At 35.1% G+C, this 22,069-nt stretch overlaps 1 long non-coding RNA gene across 1 annotated transcript; it reads right to left on the minus strand.

The window, feature by feature from the left end:
- Nucleotides 1-11,692: 11,692 nt before the first annotated feature.
- On the minus strand, nucleotides 11,693-16,274 carry LOC311591904. Its single transcript, XR_014777252.1, has 3 exons — nucleotides 16,143-16,274; nucleotides 13,200-13,341; nucleotides 11,693-12,252 (listed from the first exon to the last, which is right to left on the minus strand). It is a non-coding gene; the product is annotated as an uncharacterized lncRNA (long non-coding RNA).
- Nucleotides 16,275-22,069: the final 5,795 nt, after the last annotated feature.

Genomic DNA, 22,069 nt, shown 5'->3' on the forward strand with positions numbered 1-22,069 from the left:
ACAGGTAGTCTACAAGCCCATAGGCAGCATGAATTTATATGAAGAGAAACAATAGCTCTAAAATCAGGAACAAGACAACCTCTTCATTATTCAATATAATACTTGAAATCTTCACTAGAAAATTTTTACAAGTGAAGAGAAGGTCCACAGAATACAGTTATGAAAGAAAAAAGTCAAAATATTTTTATTTGCAGGTGATATGAGAGTGTACATAAATGACCCTAAAAAATCCACCAGAAAAATCCTACATCTAATAAATACTCTCAAAAAAGTAGCTGAATACAAACTAACTCAACAGAAATTATTACTCCTCCTATACATAAATGAAAAAGGATCTGAGAAAGAAATCAAGAAAACAAAGTTTTGCACAATAGCCTCAAATAATGTAAAATATCTTGTAGTATATGTAACCGAGCTAGTGAAAGATATTGAAAAGAAGATGGAAAGATTACCCATGCTCACAATCAGTAAGATTAATCTCATAATATGGCCATCCTACCAAGTGAAATCTACTGTCAATGCAATTCACATCAAAATTCCAACACAATTTCCCACAGACCTTGCAAGGACAATATTTACCTTCATATAGAAACCCAAAAAATCCAGAATATATAAAATGACCCAAATAATAAAGAACTGCTCTAGGTATCATGTTCAACTACTGATGCTAGTCAAACTTATGTTTGTATGTAAAATAATTTAACTAGATACATATTTATTACCCTGCACAGAACCACAGCCTAAGTGAATAAAAAATCTCAACAAAGATCACTCAACTGATCTAGGACAGGTATCATGTTCACTAGCTGTGGACCACCATGTAATGAACTCTACTGGTGTGTGTGTGTGTGTGTGTGTGTGTGTGTGTGTGTGTGTGTGCACGTGCGCGCGTGTTTTATTTAAGATTTGGTGGGCATTTTGTTTCTTTGTTTCTTTTATCTTTCTTTCACTTTTTTGGTATGGTTTTACTTGTTTTCTTAGTTTGAGTGAGGTTTTTGTATTGGGTTTTTTTTTTTTTGTTTTTTGTTTTTGTTTTTGTTTTGAGAAAGAATTTTATAAACATTTTTTTTTATTTTTTACATATACATTTATATTATCACACATAAATACAATACAATAAACTACCTATAGCAAGGATAACTATGACACAATCAAGAATTATATAAATGTTACATTCATAGTGTTTTTGGCTATTTGACAGCCTTGAAGATAACATCTTTCCTATCTTGGTGAGTCTAAAATTCTGAATGTAAATCAATCGCCATCACATCTCCTTTTTGTTGTTCTTGAGTATTTCAGAGGTCAAAATTTATTCATTAAACATTTCAATAAATAATATATGTAGGTGGTATATGTTCCTTTTGTTTGAATCATTTCATATTCTTCATAATTTACTCATGAAGTAGTACTGGGACTTTCACTTTGTGCTGTCTGTTTAAGATAGAATTTCAAGTTAGGGAATGTCCCAGGACAACCTAAGCCCTTCATCCAATTTGGTTAACTTTCCTTTAATGCCATACAGTGATAGATTTCATTTTGATATAAGTACAAATAATTAGGACACTTGTTAAAAATCTAGTCTATAAGATCATAGCCATAAAATAAGCTAGTTACAGAAAGAAAACAATGATGTCAGTTTAACAACATATTTTTCTGAAAATTATTTACTATTCTTAATGTTTATAACATAAAATTTACATAGAATATATAGACTCTTAAATAAAAATATGTGTGATGCATAAAGCAGAGTTTGGATTAAAGAACATGATGCCCCTCAGCTGATTTTAGCTTATGCAAATTTTTATGATGTAGACCAAATTTAAAGACAGACTGAGAAGGTTTAGTAATGATATCTAAATGTATTATTACGTAAGCAAATTTTCTTAATACTGTTTTTTTTAACAATTAGTATTGATTACTATAGTGCTAGACTACTCGGACAGTCACAGTCTAATTTCTTTGACTTTCTTAGCTTATATTTCAAAGAACTAATTTAGTATTGAACAATGCTACAATACAAGTAGAACATTACAGTTTGTATCAAAAGCAACTATGACTTCTTTTAAGGGGCTGTAGGACCAGACCTATTGTTGCATTCTCATAAAAGGAAAGTGCGGAGAGTGCCACTAAACACTCACCCAGGACTTTAGCCATCACCTCCTATAAGTCTCTGCTTACTGTAGGCAATTTTGTCCCATATGGAGGTGGTCCAGTTTCATACTGTATACAGACTTTAGTCAGTTAATTCAAGTGTGAACTTCTTTTGTGGAATAATAAGGATGTATCTGTCCATGCTTAAGTGAAACTTTTCAATGAAGTAGTTGCTTTGGGGTCGTCTGTGTTCCAGAAAGTAACCTATCATCCATGCCCAGCAAGCAAGCCTCACAAATTAATTGTTTTTCCACACTCAAATTTGATAGGATGGTTATTTAGGTCTGTTGTTTGATTTGGTCTGTTTTTGGTGTTATGTATGGAGTAAGTAGACAATTAAGTTCACATAAGTGACCAATAATGTGTCTTTATCTTTTTTACTAATTAAACGTTTTTTATTTTTTACATATACATTTATATTATTACATATATGTATAATAAACTACCCATAGCAAGAAGAACCATGACACAACAGGACTTATACAAATGTTTCATTCTTAGTGTTTTGGCTATTTGTATTTGACAGCCTTGAAGAAAACATCTTTCCTATCTTGGTGTACCTAAATTTGTGAATGTAAACAAATCTCCATCACATCTTGTCATTATCAACTTAAAACATCTATCTAGACATAAAAATATCTTACCCCCTAAATAACTAAGCTTCATTGTAAAACTAATCTACCTGGTATTAACTCCATCAGAGACTTGAAAAGGAATTAACTTGATAACCTGAGTATGCCGGGAATTTAGGTTAGTAGCTTTTCAAATGAGAAGATGATGGAGACAGTTTGCTGCCTGAATCTGACAGACATATTTGTGAGCTAATCAAGTTTATTCCTTAATCAAGTCTTTAGAATGAAAACAAGTGACTTATTTAGGTAGCTTCCAGCAATCAAAATGTCCTTAAAGTTGAAAAGTCAGAATAAGAGTGAGAAACAGAGACTGGATAGCATCTGATAAATGCAACTTTTGGAATATCAGGTGGACAAAAGGCCCATGAGGCCAGGAATGTGGTCCATTTCAAAAAAAGTCTAGAAGGGATCATAAGATGATTCAGCAGTTAATAGCACTGGCTGTTTTCCGGAAGACCAGTCACAATTTGTAGCATTCATATGGTGGCTCACAATTGTCTGGAACACCAATTCTAGAAGTAACAGTGTCTTCTTTGGTCCTCCACTACTTCCAGACACATTGGTACACTCACATACGGTCAGGAAAAAATTATACATTAAATAAAATAATCTAATTAGAAAGGGCAAGATATCAAATTCTCCAAACCACAGGAATGTAGTCACTTTGATTTTAATCAAATACAAGTTATGATAGATTTTAAATAAACCAAAGTATATAATAGGATTCCCAAATTACTTGATTAGCCTAAAACTGTGGCACTCTCTTATAGTGTAATAGATATTTAAGACAAATATATAATAAGACTTTCTGTTCCATCACTAATAACACATAAACCCAACAATGTGCTCTGGAAGCTTCCTCTGCTGTTACATGTTTGAAGCTAACACCTTTGCCGTAGTTATCATTTAAAGTTTTCCAGCACTCATGTATAAATAATTATTATATCTATGATCTTTACTGAATGATCTAACTGAGGTAATATATGTGGATTTCTCACATAAAATAAGGATTAAAAGATTTGTAATTTCCTTTAACTCCCATGATCAGTTTTCTTTTAGAAATGTAAAAGTATATAGATTATTTCTTCCTTAGACTTACATTTCTTATTTTTTGCATTCAGTAAAGTATATATATATACATACACACACACATACACTCAATTAACATTTCACTTCTGTTCCACTGAAACCTGGAAGATTCACCACAGTTTATAATATATGTTTGTGTTGACACTTAAAATTATTCATAGAACTGCACATACAGAGAACTTGTAAGCATTAGCTAAGAAATTATCAGTATACTGTCAAAAATATTTTAATGGATCATTTCTTTCAACATTTTGATTTTTTAATCTAATTACTTAGTATTGGAGATAATAAACATTAGATACTTAGAAAACTTTCTTTGATATATATATATATATCACATATACTTTTGTATATAGTATAAAAAGATTGATATTTCAAAGAGAAGAAAGTAAATAAAACTATTGTTACAAGAAAAATATATCAAATGGTGCCTTAGAAGTGAAGTAGAAATCATAGATTACAAGCATATGTCTTTTAACCTGACAAAGAGAAGTTCATGTAAAATGTAAGTAGCTGTGGTGGTTTGAATGAGAATATTCACCAATGGGCTTATGTGTTTGAACTATTGGTCTCCAGTTTGTGATGCTATCTGATGAGGGTTAGGAAGTATCGCCTAGTTAGGGAATATGTGCCATCAGGGGCAGGCCTTGAGAGTTTAAAGACCTACGCCATTTCCTCTTCTTTCATCTCACAGTGCAGGAGATAAGCTCTTAGCTTGCTTCAACTGTTGTGTAAGACTACTGCTATGCCTCCCCATTGTGATGGTGATGGATCCTTACACCTTTGGAACTATAATCACAAATATACCATTCCTTCTCTCCATTGTTTTGGTCATAATGTTCTAGCACAACATTAGAAAAGTAACTAATGTAGTAGCCAAATGGAGGAATAAAGTATTAAACACAACATTAGAAAAGTAACTACAATTTTAGCCAAATATGTAATAGCCAAGTACTATAGTAGTAACTACTGTATAAATAAATAAGTAAATTAATTAGTTAGTTAATCTTTAAAAAGTAGAAGGAAGGAGAAGGTAAACTAAAACTAATCTCTAATAATGTATTTGGTATCACATATGAATGGTTAAGTGAGTTTTTCTGGTACTCAAAGGGTAAACATACCATTTTACTAGAGTATTATCACTGTTTTTTCTTTCTTTGAATATTCTTCAAGTTGTAAAACTAGTAGATGAGCCTCGATTGCCAAAAAAAATCATATCTTAAAGACTGGACTTCACTACTGGCATCTCATACCACTGTATTGCTTCCTCAAGGTTGCTGGCTAATTTCATTTACTTCTAAGAAAATATCCACAAATACTAAAGCAATACACATTGTGGTTTGGTTGTCTTGGATTTGTATGAGGAAAATTGCTATTCTGTTAAAAGAGAATGGTTTTGTTTCTTGTTTTAAAAAGCAAGAGTAGGAATTTGGGCAACAACTCAGGCAATAAGAGGCTTGCAGCAAACACATGAGGGGCTGAGTTTGAATGCACAGCATCATGTAAAAACAATTGAGATGTAATATGAATAAATTAATAAAATATATTTTAAAAAGTGTCATGACACATACATAATCTTAGCATTGATGAGCTGGGAACAGGAGGATTTCTGGAACTCGCTTCTCGGTGACTCTTACCAAATACTGATACAGGTTTGGTGAGAGGTCCTGTCTCCCAAATAAAACGAGTAACTGTACAGAAAAGGCCAGATAACTGCGTGCATATACTGTGCAAGTGCTCACACACAGAGACGCAGAAGACACGTATAAGCATAAAGAAGTACAATTGTTTTCAAGATAATAATTATGTCTATTTAATCATAGCAGCTTTTATGTACTCCTCATTTGTCGCACCAAACACTGAAAAATGTGTGTATATGTTGAGATTTAATTTAGAAAGTTTATTGCCTCTTTAGCCAGAAGCTGGAGTATGAGCAGCTGCTGAAGGTCAAGGCCCAGGTGGAGAAGGGGACCGAGACCTACAGCCGCCTCATAGGAGCAGACGGAGGGGCCTGCAAGGTCTGCGAGTTACAAGACTAAAGGCTATGGATCTGGAAATGCCAGAAATCAAATCAAAGATACAGCCAAAGCCACAGTAGTTAAGAAAGTTCTAGAAGAGGTGGACCAGCGCAGCAAGATATTAACCCCTAGGCTCCGCTCCCTGGAAGAGAAATCTCAAAGCAATTAACAAAGACCGTAAGCGAAAGCGGAAGAAGAGACACCTCCGAGAAGACAAGACGCGAGATACATCTAGGAAGCGTGCAAGCCTATGAAAAATGTCTGTCCTGCTGTCTTCTGTCTGTCCCTTCCTCTTTCTGAGCCGGCACCCGCAGAAACCCACCTCCATCTGGAGAGCTGTTGTCCCTTGCAACCGTGAGGGCTCACCTGATTACCCGACAGCCGTCTGTTAGCAGTTCTTTACGGTGAATAAGCTTTCCTTGAGCTACTTAAATTGGAAATTTAAAAGAGGAAGAATACAATGATCACTCTTTGCAGCCTTAGAGTTCTATGTTTATTGCGGAATTATCAACCATTTTACCAACGTTAACAGAGTAGAAAAGGCCAGTATTTTCTTAGTAGGATTATAACTAAGTAAAACTGTTTTATATAATGCAGTGTATACATTAAGGGTTAATTGCATCTAAGGCCCACATTTTGAGACCTGGTTAGTGAAATTCTCATACTGTAGAAGGACCAAAGACACTATTAATCTTCATAATATGACTGTAACTGCATTAATCAATATTTTAAATGTGTAAAAGTCCACAAAATATAAACATGAACATCATATCTCCATTACACATTAAAATATATATTCTAAACAGAATTACAAGGTGGGGAAAGATGGAGCAGGAGGAGCTGGAGAGAAAGACATATAAATGGTAGAGAGAGAGACTATGACTGACTCAAGGAAAATTTTTAAAAACTGTTGAGACTATGTATTGAGCTTCTTTATAATTTTTTTAGATTCTGAAGGATTTAAGTTACATCAGAATTATTTAGACACAACTCATCATGTTAACAATTTGAAGCCTTCTAGTATATTCTAAGCTATGTATAAAAAAAATTGCAAAGCACAAGGTGAATAGTGAGTCCAGAGGAGCTTAAATGCTTTTCTCCAATGTATAAATAGTTTTTGCTTCTGGTATAGATTCCTGTGCTGAACCATGCACATCACACAGAAGACTGCCTCAATGTCAATGCAATATTTATTTTTCACTCCCATAATTACTTATTTCACATGTGAATCTCTGGCCCCTGACCAATCAATTTACAGATTTGGTTGTTGTCTGAACAAGCTAATCCAGGAATTAAATAACATCCAATCTAGGAAGAAAATAACACCTGTGTATATTTCGCAGAAGATCTATCATTAGCATCTTAGACAGGGATGTGACTAGGTCATCTTTCCTACCTCCCTGGTTGTTCCTGATAAGGAGAGAAAAGATTACAGCCTACTCACAGTCTTTCTTTTTCCACTGCGAGACCATAAGGAAAAATTCTAACTAATCTTTAATAACAGATAATTCGTATATTAGGAAAACAAATCAAGATCAGAGATATTAATAGAAAAATTTCTAATTGGCTTTATTTAAAAAAGTTACCAAGAGAGAAAAACAAGTACACACAAGCACTTGAACATGTACAAATGCTTTTGTTTTGCATTATTACTTATAAATATTATATAATAATTATACGATTATAGTTCTTTAAGAACTGAAACAGGGATGAACAGAATATTGCCATATGTATTAGTTTCAAAAAATAGCAAAGTTCTAAATAATACCAGTAAAATTTAAACACATACATATCAGCATAGTTATAATATATTTTCTTATGATTTACTAAATGTTTACTTAAGCAGATCAGCATAGGTATTAAATATTTTCCCATATGATTCTTTCAGTTTCTCCATTGCCTTCTATTTCATAAATAATAAAATTTACAGAACTAAAATAAAAATAAATTGTATGTTTTAGTAAATCATAGGAAAACATATATTGACATATCAGTATCGTTTTCTGTATATATAACTGTAAGCAGATATTTTCAAGAGATTAATTAAATCCTGCAGTGAAGTCTGCTGAGGGCTAGAAGGGACTGTTGAATTCAACATCATAATGTTGACTATTCAGTTTTATAGGAGCTGCTAAAGGTAAGGGAGACCTGCACATGGATAGTCAGTGGGAGCAATTCAGAAGAAACCAATGCCTTTAGTCACTAAATAATGCACTATTTGTTTTGAAGACAAAAGGAAAGTTCACAATATTGATTTTATTTGAAAGAGAGACGTAGGATTTTGTTTCTAATATGCTAGGAAAAGTTCACTGAAAATTTAAAAAGTGCTAAACTAAGTAAAAGCTGTATTTAAAGAGCAAATATTTATGTAGGTACAAAGAATGAAATTTAACAAAAGAAAAAGTATTAGATTATGATACTTTCTAGTAATTAGAATGAAGCAATATGCCACAAGGGTAAGATATAGATATGGAGTATTACATATAAGCATACTATGAAAGCTGTGTGTTAGAATAGTACTGTACTCTCCTGTGGACAGGTTTTGTTACTTTCATGAAAGTTAGGTAGGATTCAGGATAGCAACTGAGGAATGGCTTTGAACTTGAGGGTTATGATTAGACATGAGAATGGTACTAAATTCTAATAGGTAGAAAGTTGTTCAATAGCTGGCAGAGAGTCAGATCCCATTTGGCCATAGAGGTGGTCCTCAGCTAGATGGTCAAGTGTGATGCTCTTACATGGCCGAGATGACAGCCTTACCTGATTCTTCTCATATCTGAGGCAGGGCCCATCACAGAGCCTGGTACTGTCAAAAATAAATGTATGTTTTTTAGTTTGAAGGAAGAATAATTAACTTTCCTGAGTATTCAAAACTGGGATGTAAAACTTTAATTAAAAGAAATAAAAATATTCAGGTATAGTAAAATTTGGTATCAAACACCTTTAAATCCAACACTGTAGAGGCCTAGGCAAGAGGATATCTGAGCTTTGTACCAATTAGTTGTACAGAGTGAGTTTTACAGCAGCAATGACTACATAGTAAGGTCTTTAAAAATACACCTCTATATGTTTCTTGTGCCTTTTCTTAGGCTATTTTTCTCCTGTTTGTTTTGTCCTTTTCTGATCTATTTGGTTTTGTTTTATCTTATTTTACTTTAATATTATCCCTTAGATTCATGCTTGTCTTCTAACAAGACACAGAAAGGGGGTGGATCCATATAAGAAGGAAGGTAGGGAGGAAGGAAGGAAATCTGAGTAAAGATAGAGTGTATGAAAAAAAAAACTATTTTCAGTAATATAAAAAAATCAGAGTGGCCAAGATGGTACAGTGGATCAGAGCTCACACTGTTGAGTTTAAAGACACAAATTTTATGCCTGATTCCATGTGGGTACTGTGGAGAATTAATTCAGCAAATTGTGATCTGACATATAAATCTTGGCATATGTATAGACCATAGATATACACAAGCATTCACACATGTACATACACATGAATAAATAAATACAATGTAATAAAAGTTAAAAATACTTACAGAACCCCTGTTCAGATCTAGCCAATGAACAGCTCATTCTCCATGTTTGTGGGGAGAACAAGGACTGCCTCTGACATGAACTCCGGTGCCCCAGATTGGCTCACTTCCCCTTGGTGGGGAGGCCTGGCTGCACACAGAGGAAGGAGAAGCAGGCTATCCAAATAGGCTGGGATAATATGGTGCGGGAGGAGGGCCCCTTGTGTCAGAGATCTAGGGGAAGTGAATAGGGCAACAGGGGGGAGGGTAGAAATATACAAGTGAGTAGATAACAATCAGGATGCAATTTGAATATATAATAATAATAATAATAATAAACAAAAACCTGAAAATATTTAAATGAATTAAAATATGAAGAAAATGTAATAACAAACATATTTATTAAGTATTTTTTATTCTTTACATATACATTTATTTTATTACACGTATGTACAATAAGCTACCTACTGCAAGAAGAACCATGAAACAATCAGGAACTATATAAATGTTACATTCTTAGTGTTTTGGTTATTTGTATTTGTCAGCCTTGAAGAGAACATCTTTCCTATCTGTGTGTCCAAAATTCTGAATGTAAATCAGTATCTATCATATCTTGTCCTTATCAATTTAAAACATCTATCTAGACCTAAAAACATCTTAACTCCTAAGCAAATAAGATTAATTGTAAAACTAAACCATCTGGTCTTCAACCCCATCAGAGACTTGAGAACGAATAAACTTAATTACCTGAGTATACAGGAGGTGAAGTTTAGCAGCTTCCCAAATGAGAAGATGACAGAGACAGATGTTACCTGAACAGTCACCCAAAACTGTCTGTAACACTGGAGCATCATCTTCAGCCTTCTGGCCCAATATATCTGATAGACATATTTGTGAGGTGGAACTATTGAGAACTTGCTTACCCTATCTTGGCAGAGTTTGTTCTTTGACTCTGCCTTCATCCAAGCTTGCCTTTGAAAAACAAAAAAAGACTTATTTACTTATTAAGTATACAGTGTTTTGCCTGCATGCCCGAAGAAGGCTCCAGATCTCATTATAGATGGTTGTGAGCCACCACGTGGTTGCTGAGAATTGAACTCAGGATCTTTGGAAAAGCAGGCAATGTTCTTAACCTCTGAGCCATCTCTCCTGCCCACCAACCTTGCCCTTTTTTAGGCAGTATTCTCTCTGTGGTAGAAATGAGGACATTTTTCCCAGTTGAAGCCATCTCTATAAGGAGGCTCTTTGATGCTCATTATGCTCTTTGAGGTAGGCTGGGTGTTGTTAGGAATTAACTTGTCTCACTGTCAATGAATATTTAAAATAATAAAAGCATTTTAAATGTCATATTCTCTATTCTGAGGTTTTTTATTTATTCAAGAAAAAGAGAAATGTTTTTCAAAATCTCAGGACAAAATATGTGACTTAAGAGTCACAAAAACTGTGTCATGAAGATATAGAATCTATGTTTGTTGTCATTAAAGGAATGCTTGACTCATTTAGCAAACAAACTATGTTGAAAATGATATCGGTTTTTTGTGCTCTGTCATAGGAGGGATTAAAATTTCCTAATGTTACCCTGAAATATGCACAATATTATGAAGATATACATCCTTTAAAAGTTCATGTCAGTTTTCAGTGTAAATTGGTGAACATAAAGTACATTTCACATGGGAGAATAAACACAAAAATACTTAAAACATTTTAAGAAAACATGTGGAGATGCTTTTCTCAATAAAATACTTTAAAGTAAAATTCAATAAAATACTTTAAAATAAAATTCAATAAAATATCTCTTGTCTTCTTTCAACTCTTTATTGTGTTCAACAAACAACATAAAGTTTACTCTGAGTAGATTTTTACTATGCAGAATAGTGTTGTCTACTATTAGTACTGATCTTTCCTTCCTTCATATCTGCTGACTTTTAGGGCAACGGCTCGTGGCAGGCACCAGGCCACACTGCTTGTGTGCATTTGACTGATTTAGGAATGGAATCCTGCGACCTTTGAGACAGTCTTATTTTACTCATTGTGATCTCCTTTAGGTTCTGTCATTTGTCACATAAGACAAGATTAGGTTTTTTTAACTCCAAATATTCCAACATGCACATTAGGCATACTTCACATTTTGACTGTTTGGAGTAATTCTGCAATAATTATGGGAATGCTTATATCACCCCAACATCCCAATTTTAGTAACTATGATGGATGTCTACATGGAGAATCACTGCTTCTTATGGTAGTCCCATTTTCCATTAGTTGATCAATCTGCGAACTTCTATCCAACTTAAATTTACTGTGTTGAATTTTTATGTTTAAGCATTATAAGGGTTTTTAATGCTTTTCCTCCCCAATGACAAATGTCTTCTGAAATTTGCTTTTAGATATCCTGAGTGATATGAAGAAGTAATTGTGTTTTTGACTTCCATTCTTTTGAGGGCACCTAGCATATTTTCACATATCTATTGGGCATTTGCACATTTCCTTTAAGAGTTGGATAAACTCATAAATACTTTATGCCATTCCTAAAAATCAATTCCAAATGGATTGGATGATTAAACATGAGAGATAAAACTGTAAGTATCTTGCAGGAGAACATGATAGAAGCTCTTCATGACATTGCATTCCATGATCATTTTATTAATAAAGCATTAAAGCAGTGGTGGGGTGCTTCTCATTCCTAACAGGCACTCCTCGGAATCCATCTAATAGTTATTTTGGTGACCAAGATGTAAGTTTTACAATTATGGATCAGAACTTGCACAGTAAAGTCCGTGTGAAAACATTCATTCTCTAAGAAGCTTCTATCCTGTGCCACTCCCAAAGTACATACAGACAAGCGGAGGAACCTTCCTGAAGGTGGATAGAGAGAAAACATAATTAGAGGTTTCCTTCAACACAAAATCAAGTTTAAGGAGAGTATGTTGAAAAGTGTCTGCAAGAGAGCTATTTCAGGGCTTTGTTACTGTTATAAAAATATGAAACTAGCAATAACATGTAGACCATTGAGTGAAAATATTTTAAGACTATTCCAGTATTTCCACTAGCAGCATTAATTAAAAATATAATTCATCTTGGGGTGTTTACTTAGACTTATTTTGTTTGTGTGCAGATTCTGAAAGAGCACAAAAATTACTCTTTGAGCAGCTTAGCTAGTTACTGATGAGGCCCTGAATCTCCCAAGTGTTTCTTCATTTTTTAATGGAAGATAAAAATAGATCTGTGATAAGTACTTCCTATGAGAGCTATGAAAAGGGTTGTTAAATTCCCAGTGGTCCAATGTTATATTATCAAATTAAGGTCATAGGTAACAAACCAAGGCGGAGAACAGCTGTGTAAGATTTTCAGCTATATTAACCATTAGTATTAGTAGTAAATTTTAATACATCATTCTAAGGCCATCTCATAAACTGTGAGGCACTGACTGAGGCTTCTTTAATCGGGATCTAACTTCATCTGCTTTGTATATGCAGATATTGTCATCCCAAAACCTGAAACATGGTATAATGAAGAAATAACAACAGACTACCAGATATTTTGTTTCCAAATTCTTTCATAAATTTTAAAGACATTATAGGTTCTAACTTCCAATGGCCCATGTCTTATAGGTGCTTTTTCTAAGTGAGTGAGGGCATTAATGCATAGGCCTTCTAACACCACATTTACTAAACAAAGTCACGGGGGCTTTGCCAATAAAGTAGCACATATTTTAAAGTTGACTGTATAGGAAATGTCATGAACAAGCTTCAAAGCAAATACATGTTTCTATAAATTCTATACTTGGAGAATTGAAATGATACCTCAGGGGTGTCATCCAGTGGTTTAGAATGGTAAAAGTATGAAGCACATTTGTCTCATGGTTCTTTAATACATCTTTTATAATTCATATCCATGAAGCAATTCTCTACTCCATAATTAGCAGTATCACACCAAACGTCACTACTTGAATCAGAGGTAAAAATATAGAAACAAGTTGTTATATAATATTTCCAGTTATATGAAAACCACAGAGAGCCAGAACCTACTATCATAGGAACTTGAGTGCATACATGATTTGTTGGCAAATTATTATCATGAATAATATGAAGCTTTTATAATGAGGATTCATTTATTATCTCTTTTACTTTCATTTGGGATGCACAAGCTTTTACCATCAGGATCAACCCAGTTCAGGATATTTCCTCTTGCTAGGTTTGCGCTTCAGTCTATAATTTACAAGTAGTATCAGGCTCTATCCCCACTGCTTTCTATGGTTTGAATCTATCTCCAATAGTAGTCACTACTTGGACAAATATCATGAAACTATGATGATTATCAACTATAAAGAAATACAACTTTTGTGCTAACTGTTAAGGAAATAATAATTTTAGGGGATCAGGAGTTTGACATAATATTCATCTATATCATTAATTTGAGACCAACTTAATTATATGAGTCCCTAATTCAAAACATAACTCTCTCTCTCTCTCTCTCTCTCTCTCTCTCTCTCTCTCTCTCTCTCTCTCTCTCTCTCTCTCTCTCACACACACACACACACACACACACACAAATATATGTTTTACAAGTTGAAAATTTTACTTCAGCTTCAATTCCAATATCTAGGATAGTGTTAGCGGTCCTGATGTTATCCTTAATAATTACTTATTTACAAAAATTTTGTTAGCCATTAAGTTATCTATTTAAATAAGAGGAAAGATTTTTCCTTTTAAGGTTTAATCTTCCATACAATCACTTTTTATATTATTATTTTCTTTTGTTCTTTTGTAATTAGTTAAACTCTAGGTTTTGATAGATGAACACATAAACAATATGTAACAATTCTGTCACAGAGAAGTAAAATTACACTATTCAAAACTTTTCACTTAATGTTTTATTTACAGGCTTAAGATTTGAAAACCCTCTAGAGTATTGCAAAGAACATATGAGACAAAAATAATTTTGCACAGTGACTTCGCACATTGAAAATACTCACAAATGACAATTACCTATTACTAAACAGGAGCTAATGTTTATGTTCTCTAATTTTCATGAACATTTCAAATATTATTTATTATTAATAGCAGTAACTTTTACCAATTAAAAGTCTAAGTAGTTTTGTTATAACCAACTGCTTTATTAACTCCTTAAAGTCATCTGTTACAATGTTAGGATACATCTCAAAAAAATGTGCTACTTGCCACAATAGAAATTGGATGTATTAAATATATTTACCCATGACAAAACATTCACTACTACTGAAAAAACATAAACACATATGTCTAAATGATGGTCAGTTCATAATATCATATTTATCTACACTGGCAATGTCTAAAATATATATAGCAATTGTAGAACACAAATAAAACCATTTAGTTTACCAATAGAATAGAACTGACATTGTTCTAACAGTAACAATGTATGTACATAATATTTGAAGCAAACACTATTAAAATGGAAATTGGATTTTCATTGAAAGCAAAAAAAAATGTAGAAAAAATTTATTGCATATACCTATGATATGGCTTTGCTGATTAATTTTAGCTATATAATTGGTTTTTCTTCCGAAAGTCAGAGGTTTCAATTTTCTCTCTGAACAAACCACACAATACATACATGTATTAAAGCTTATTTATGAAAATAAAATAATATTTTGCTGTATATTTTTTCTCTCAGTATTACCAACTTCTAAGAATACTAATGTAGTTAAATACAAAGAAAACTCTTTTATTAAGTAAAATATAACTGAAAAACATATACAAACCAATTTTATTGTTTAAATGTTAGTCATAATGATCATATAACAAATACACCTGAAATATGATTTATAATATTTCTACAGCTTAAATCAATCATGATTCTAAAACTTGACCTTATCTCCACTGTTCAGATTAGAAATACAAACAACCAAATAGGCTTGATAATTTAGTGATTTCAGTAGATATAGCTGGTATCTGAGATGCATAATATTTGTTAGAGTTTTTCAATTGCTCTTACATCTTGAAGTTTTATATTATTTCAGATTAAGGGCTGAAATAAAATGGATCTGTTGTAAAGATAATTAGTAAATGGTTAAATACATATTTTAAAGTTTTTTATCGATATGATTTCTTTACTTCTCTATAAATAAATAAGCCATAAATCAATTCCAAAACGTTATTCTGAGTTTATTTAGTTAAAAGCAGATTTCTGTTTCTGCAATATTAGTCCTACAAATTATTAGCTCTTTCATTCTTTGGAATTTTCTTCAATAATGTCTAATAGTTTTTATTACAGAAGAATTTCACTTGCTTGTCAAAAGTTATTCCAAGATTATATAGTTTTCAAAAAATGACCTTTGATGAGGGTCCCTGGTTTCTTTCTTTTTGAACTGTTTCCCCCTTATCTCCTTGAATAGTTGTTGCTCCATCTAAGGCTTAAGTGCTATGTTGAACAGAAATGGAAAAATTGAACCCTTCCATTCTTGTTTTTCAAGAAGACGCCTTGAGTTTCTCACTGCTTAGGACTATGTTTGCTGTAGGCATGCTGTGAATTTCCATTATTGTTTTGAAAATGTCCATCCTACCAAAAGTAATATATAAATTCAACATGATCTCCATTATAAATCCAACACAATTCTTCCCCATATTGAAAAACAATCTTATACTTCATTTGGAAACACACAACAAAAACAAACAAAAACAGTATAGTTAAAAGAATCCTCATTAAAAAAAAAAACTGTTGGAGGAATTACAATCCTAGATTTTAACTCTAAGTAATAATAATACCGTAGTCATACGTGGGTACTCATGTCAAATTCTGCCATGTCAGAAATCCTGTGCTTAGGCTGTATGCTGTGACCTTCGAGTTGCTGACCTTTACCTCACCATGAGGTCTTGTGTTCTAGGCTATGCTTGGACTATTTACCTGCGAAAGAAGTAGAGAAGTCTCAACTTGGAACCACCCAGAGGATCTAGAACGTTCTTCCAAGGAACTACTCAGAGAATAGGAAGTTCTACAGAGAGTGACTTAGGCTATTGTATTCTTGCCCGGGGGCTAAGGTGAGTGAGATTAGAATAGATCTTATTGACCTTGCCCTATATATGTTCCTACTAGTCAGCAATAAAGTGAATCTTGATCAGAAATTTCCTGGCTTGATTCGTTATTTCTCGCATCTCTGTATCCTACTTTCAATCCCTACTCCCTCTTTCAGGTGAACCCGGATTCAATTTTTCCTGCAGGTGGGGACCTGACAGTCATAAAAATAGATGCACTGATCAATGTAGGAGAATTGGAGACACATACATAATTTCACACACAAACAGACACGTGACTTTTGAAAAGTAAACAAAGTACTTTCAAAGAAAGAAGTACACACACACACCAACAAGAATGCATGTTCAGCAGAAGGTACTTGTCTAAGAAGTAGATAGAAGGAATGTAGAAGAGAAAGCAGGGAATGGGATTGAAAGTCTTGGGACAGGGAAAAACTTTCTGAAAAGGGCACTGACACCACATGTATTAGAAACAACAAGCAATACACGAGACCTCATATAGCTAAAACATTTTTGTACAGAAAAACACCCCATCATTCAAGTAACATGTCATCTTATGGAGCAGGAAAAATGTTTACTAATTATACACCTGACACTGCGTTAGCAGCCTGAACAAATAAGAATATAGAAATAAAGAAATTAACTACCACAAAACTAGAATAAATAAATAAATAACACCATCTTTTAAAAAGTGGCCTATAGAACAAAACAAAGATGTCTCAAGAGATTAAATGTTAATATCTGAGAAATGTTTTTAAATGTTCAACATCCTTAGCCATCAGAAAAATGAAAATCAAAAAACTACCTTGAAATTTCATCTATACTAGACCAAATGGCAAATATCTATAAAACAAATGACAACACAGGCTGGTAAGATTGTGGCGTTAAGAAAAGAAATTATTAACTACTGGTTGGAGTACAAACTCATGCACCAACTCACACAGTTGATAATGGATCTACCCTAAGATGCAGCTATGTAACTGTACAACTCAACGGACTCCGTATCTTCTTACAGAGATATGTTCTAACCCATATCCATTCCTACTCAATTTATAATAGCCAGAAGTTGAAAACAGCCTAAGTGTCTGTCAACTGAAGAATGCATTATGAAAATGTGTCGTGTTAACACAGTGAAATGTTATTCAGCTGTGCAGTAAGGGAAGTTATGATACTTGAAGTTGAATGGTTGGAGCTTAGAGCAATCATCTTGAATAAGTTCTGTGTATTGTGTAGCCCTTATCAGAGGAGCTTCTTGCAGTAAATGGTAATTAGCATAAAAATTCACAACTGGAAAATTTGCAGCAAATGAGAGATTTCGGAGCACTCAATACTAAATGGGATATCTTTATCAACTCCTTCACCTCAGGGTTCAAGGATTTATGTGGGGGAAGAGGAAGAAGCAATGCAGAAACCAGAGATTATGGATGATGCTAAGAAAACAGAATCTTCTAAGCAAAACAGGGTGTTACACATATGAATTTACATGGACTGTAACAGTGTACACAGAACTAGACAAAGTCCTAGGTAACTGGGTGCAAACTCCATTTTTAGAAAGAAGATATTTGTAGTTGTTACTGCTGGGAAAGGGGGTGCCGGTCTTCTCCAATGGAACATTACTGGTTATGCCAACAACACTCCAAGGGTATGGCCCCTGCCCACAAGTATTTTAGTTAACACAAAATGAGCTCTAATGTGCTCATTTTATTTTAATTTTTTGGTTATCTGTGATTTTATGTCTTATCATTTATTGACCTTTGTATTTTTTGCTTCTTATTGTTGTAATTTATTTTACTTTTGAGAAATGAGCATAAAGCTGGGCAGGAAGGGAGCTAAGAAGACCTTGGTGGACTTTGGGGAGAAGAAAAATATAATATTCTGCCCACCTCTCCCATAACCTTGGAAGTGGGCAAAGAGATACATTGTTGATGGTGGGGTTCTTACATCAGTCAGGGCGAGAGTGGATAGCAAACCATTGTTTATTCTAGCTTGATTCTTGGCTTGGCAGTCAAAGGTGTTTCATGCCTAGGGCTCAAAATAGACAAATCACATCAAATCAAGACAGATCAGTGCAGCAGGAGGACAGACAGAGACCTGTGAATTGCCATGCCACCCATAGACCCTGTCCTCCAGCACATGAAACAGATGGGCAATAGATACCCTCTTGTTGCCTTGACAGGCAGTATGGATGGAGGATGTCACACAGGGACACCCTAGCTACTGATGCACTTGAAGCAGGAGGCACCACAACATGAGAATGTGTGGCAGTCAGAAGGGAGAGAAAGAGAGGTGGAGCCTTGTGAACATTATGAAGAGAGGTGGAACTGGAGAATCGAAAGTAGAGAGGAGTAGCCTGTTGTGAGTGGCCAGTTCTACCACCTGGGACAAAGGTTAAGTTCCTGGCCTAAGCTTCTACATGGGGACATGTATGAGTGTGGTGGTATACAGTGGCAGAAGTTGGTGTCAATTTCTGTGAGCTCACATTAACACTAGAGAACAGGGGATGTCCCTGGTTGGAGCAGCCAACAAGGACCACATGGATGCCTAGGGGCTGTGCATAACTGGCCCCACCCCTCACTTCATGAAGAGCTCTGGCAGTGGAGGGGTGGGTGCTCCTACCTCTCACAGGTGTCATCACTTGGGATGATTGGCCCTTTATCTCACCTGGACATCACAGTGAAACTGGCCTTTGGTGACTGGCATGTGGGTGAGCTGGTCCTGAGGGCATGAGGGTGGGAGAGTTGACTCTGCCACTCATCTGCCATGGGGTAGCACAGAAAGAGGGATGATGGCCCAATCTCCTCCCCTTGCCACCATCAGGAGTCAGGACAGATGCCCACAGAGTTATAAACTGAGGAAAGCTGTCCCTGCCTCTCACGAGCTGCAGCATTCAAGAGAATGGATCCTTCACCTTGCCTTGACAGCACAGCAGAGCTGAGCCTGGCAGCTGGGGCTCAGGTAAGAGAGCAATGATGAGGGCATGGGAAAGATGGCCCTGACTTTGTCTGCTGTGAGGCTACATGAATGTGGGAGTGATCCATCACTCACCTTGCCCCTCGACACCTGTGCCAGTCGGGACCTGGCCCTAGGGTCATGAGAGCAGGTGTGCTGGCCCTGTTCATTGCGGGCTGCAGCACTTGGCAGAGCTGGCCCTGTACCTAGTCTGGACAACACAGTAGAGGCAGCACTGGTGTAGGAGCCAAAGGTGAGCCAGCCTTGAGGGGCAGAGTATGAGAGAGTTGGCCCTGTCACTTGTCTGGCTTGAGGTGGTATTGATGTGAGGGTGATGATCTTCTCCTTCTCCTTCTCCTTCTCCTTCTCCTTCTCCTTCTCCTTCTCCTTCTCCTTCTCCTTCTCCTTCTCCTGCTCCTCCTCCTCCTCCTCCTCCTTCTTCTTCTATCACCTCCAATAGACTCACTGCCTGTAGCACTCAAGAGAGTTTGCCCTTCATCATTCCTGGCCAACACAGTGGACATAGCCCTGATTGGCAAGGCAAGGTGAGCCAGCTCTGGGGGTGGGCGAGCTGGAGAGCTGGTTCAGTCCCTCACAATTTGAGGGGCACTTAGAGTCCTGTACCTAACTGGACAGCACAGTGGAGCTGGCTCTAGAGGCATGGATATGGGAAACTGGCCTGAGGGCATGAGAGCAGGAAAGATGAATCTGCTTCCTGTTGATGGCAGCATCGACTTGCCTAGCCTAGGCAGAGCTGGTTTTGTAGCCCTCGTGGTGTGGGTGAGAAAGCCAGTTCTGTTGACCACCCAGGTCCAGATCCAGGGCTCTGAATGGGCCCACCCCAAAAATCTATATCATCTCCTATCAGCTTGGCATGTGAAAAGGCCAGTCCCGATGCTCCAAAACTGCAGAATGGTACAGAGCAACAACCAGATATCTGGAATGAGTCCGGATGAGGATCAAATAGTGATAGTGTCACAGAAGCCAGAAGTTGCAATGAATAGCTGCAAGCGAAGATGTGTGGACAAGGGGATACACTGTGCCACACGCTGTGACATACCACAGCTTCCATGATGAAAGGTTTTCTATGCTTTGATTTTGTTGTTGATGGTGTTGGTGTTGGCTGTGTGTGTGTGTGTGTGTGTGTAATTTTAGCAGGGAGGTTGCAAGGGCAAAGGGCAGATATGAGCAGACTTGGATAATTGATATGAAAGTCACAAAGAATCAATACAAATTGTTTAAAAATAAATAAAAACATCTATAAAAAAAACTATTCCCAAAAGTGTGGTAAAATCAAACATTATAAAGAGAATTTTAATTGATACATTAAAAAAATAATACGATCAAATAATATTCTATATAAAACACAAATTCAAATTAAAAGAGTAGATTCTCATTTTATCCATTTAGTATTATTACCAAGAGAGGCTGTTGCTACCATAATATTTTCTAAGCCAAATATATATATTGTATTTTATGTTTATTATTATTGCAAAATGCCATCTCTGTGAAAATATTTCATCAAAGCTATAGTAAATTATATTGTATTACATAGCAAAATGTTGTCCGTATATTAGTTAGTATGCTGAAATATATGTACTCATAATTTACAATTATGTAATTAGTATTAGGATAAGAAAATGGAGTGGCAAAATATTTTGTTGTTGTTTTTGTTTCTTTAAATAATATAGTTATTTATTTAGAATACATATTAAGCTCCTACAGTGTTTCAGATGCCTTTGGAGACTTTTCGTATTAATTAAACATTTTTTATTTTTGACGTATACATTTATATTATTACATTACAATAAACTACCTATAGCAAGAAGAACCATCACACAATCAATAATTATATTAATGTTACATTCTTAGTGCTTTGGCTATTTCTATTTGACAGCCTTGAAGAAAAATCTTTTCTATCTTGGTGCATCTAAAATTTTGAATGTAGATCAATCTCCATCACATCTTGTCATTATCAACTAAAAACATCTATCTAGAACTAAAAGCATCTTAAACTCTAAACAACTAAGCTTCATTGTAAAATTAAGCTACCTGGTCTTCAACTCCATTAGACGTGAGGAGAAGAAAGCTTGATTGCCTGCGTAAGCCAGGAGCTCACGTTAGTAAGTAGCTTTCCAAATTGACAAGATGTCAGAGACAAGACTGAAGAAGATGCTCCAACGTTATAGAGAGTTTTGGGTGACTATTCAGGCAAAATGTTTTTTGACATCTCCCAATGCTATCATACAAAAATAAGCCTGACAAAAGCTGCATGAGGATCAGAAGGCTGATTTTTACTCACAGCTCCACGATACTGACCACCATGGTTAAGGACGTCATACGCTAGGAGCTTGAGGCAGCTGTTCACCTTGTGTCCATAATCAGGGAGTATAAGGGTGAATGATGATGATCAGTTAATTTTCTCTCTCTCTCTCTTTTTTTTTCCTTCAGTACAATGCATAAGTATTTAGTTTTCTCAATTTAGTTCAACAAGCTTGGAAAGTCCCTCACAAACAATCTTAGGGGGTGTTTCCTTCGTGACTCTTAGTTGCACCAAGTTCAGTCAAGACTAATCACACTCCACCAGTAGTCACTTGACACCTGAACATAGCACTTTTTAAAATATTTTATCAGAATAACAATCCTCAAATGGATATCTGAAATTGATTAGCAGTACCTAGTAAGAGTGTGAGTAAAAATGAAAGAACAAA

This window comes from Acomys minous (assembly GCF_964271855.1).
Source record: "Acomys minous genome assembly, chromosome: 1".
Taxonomy (NCBI): domain Eukaryota; kingdom Metazoa; phylum Chordata; class Mammalia; order Rodentia; family Muridae; genus Acomys; species Acomys minous.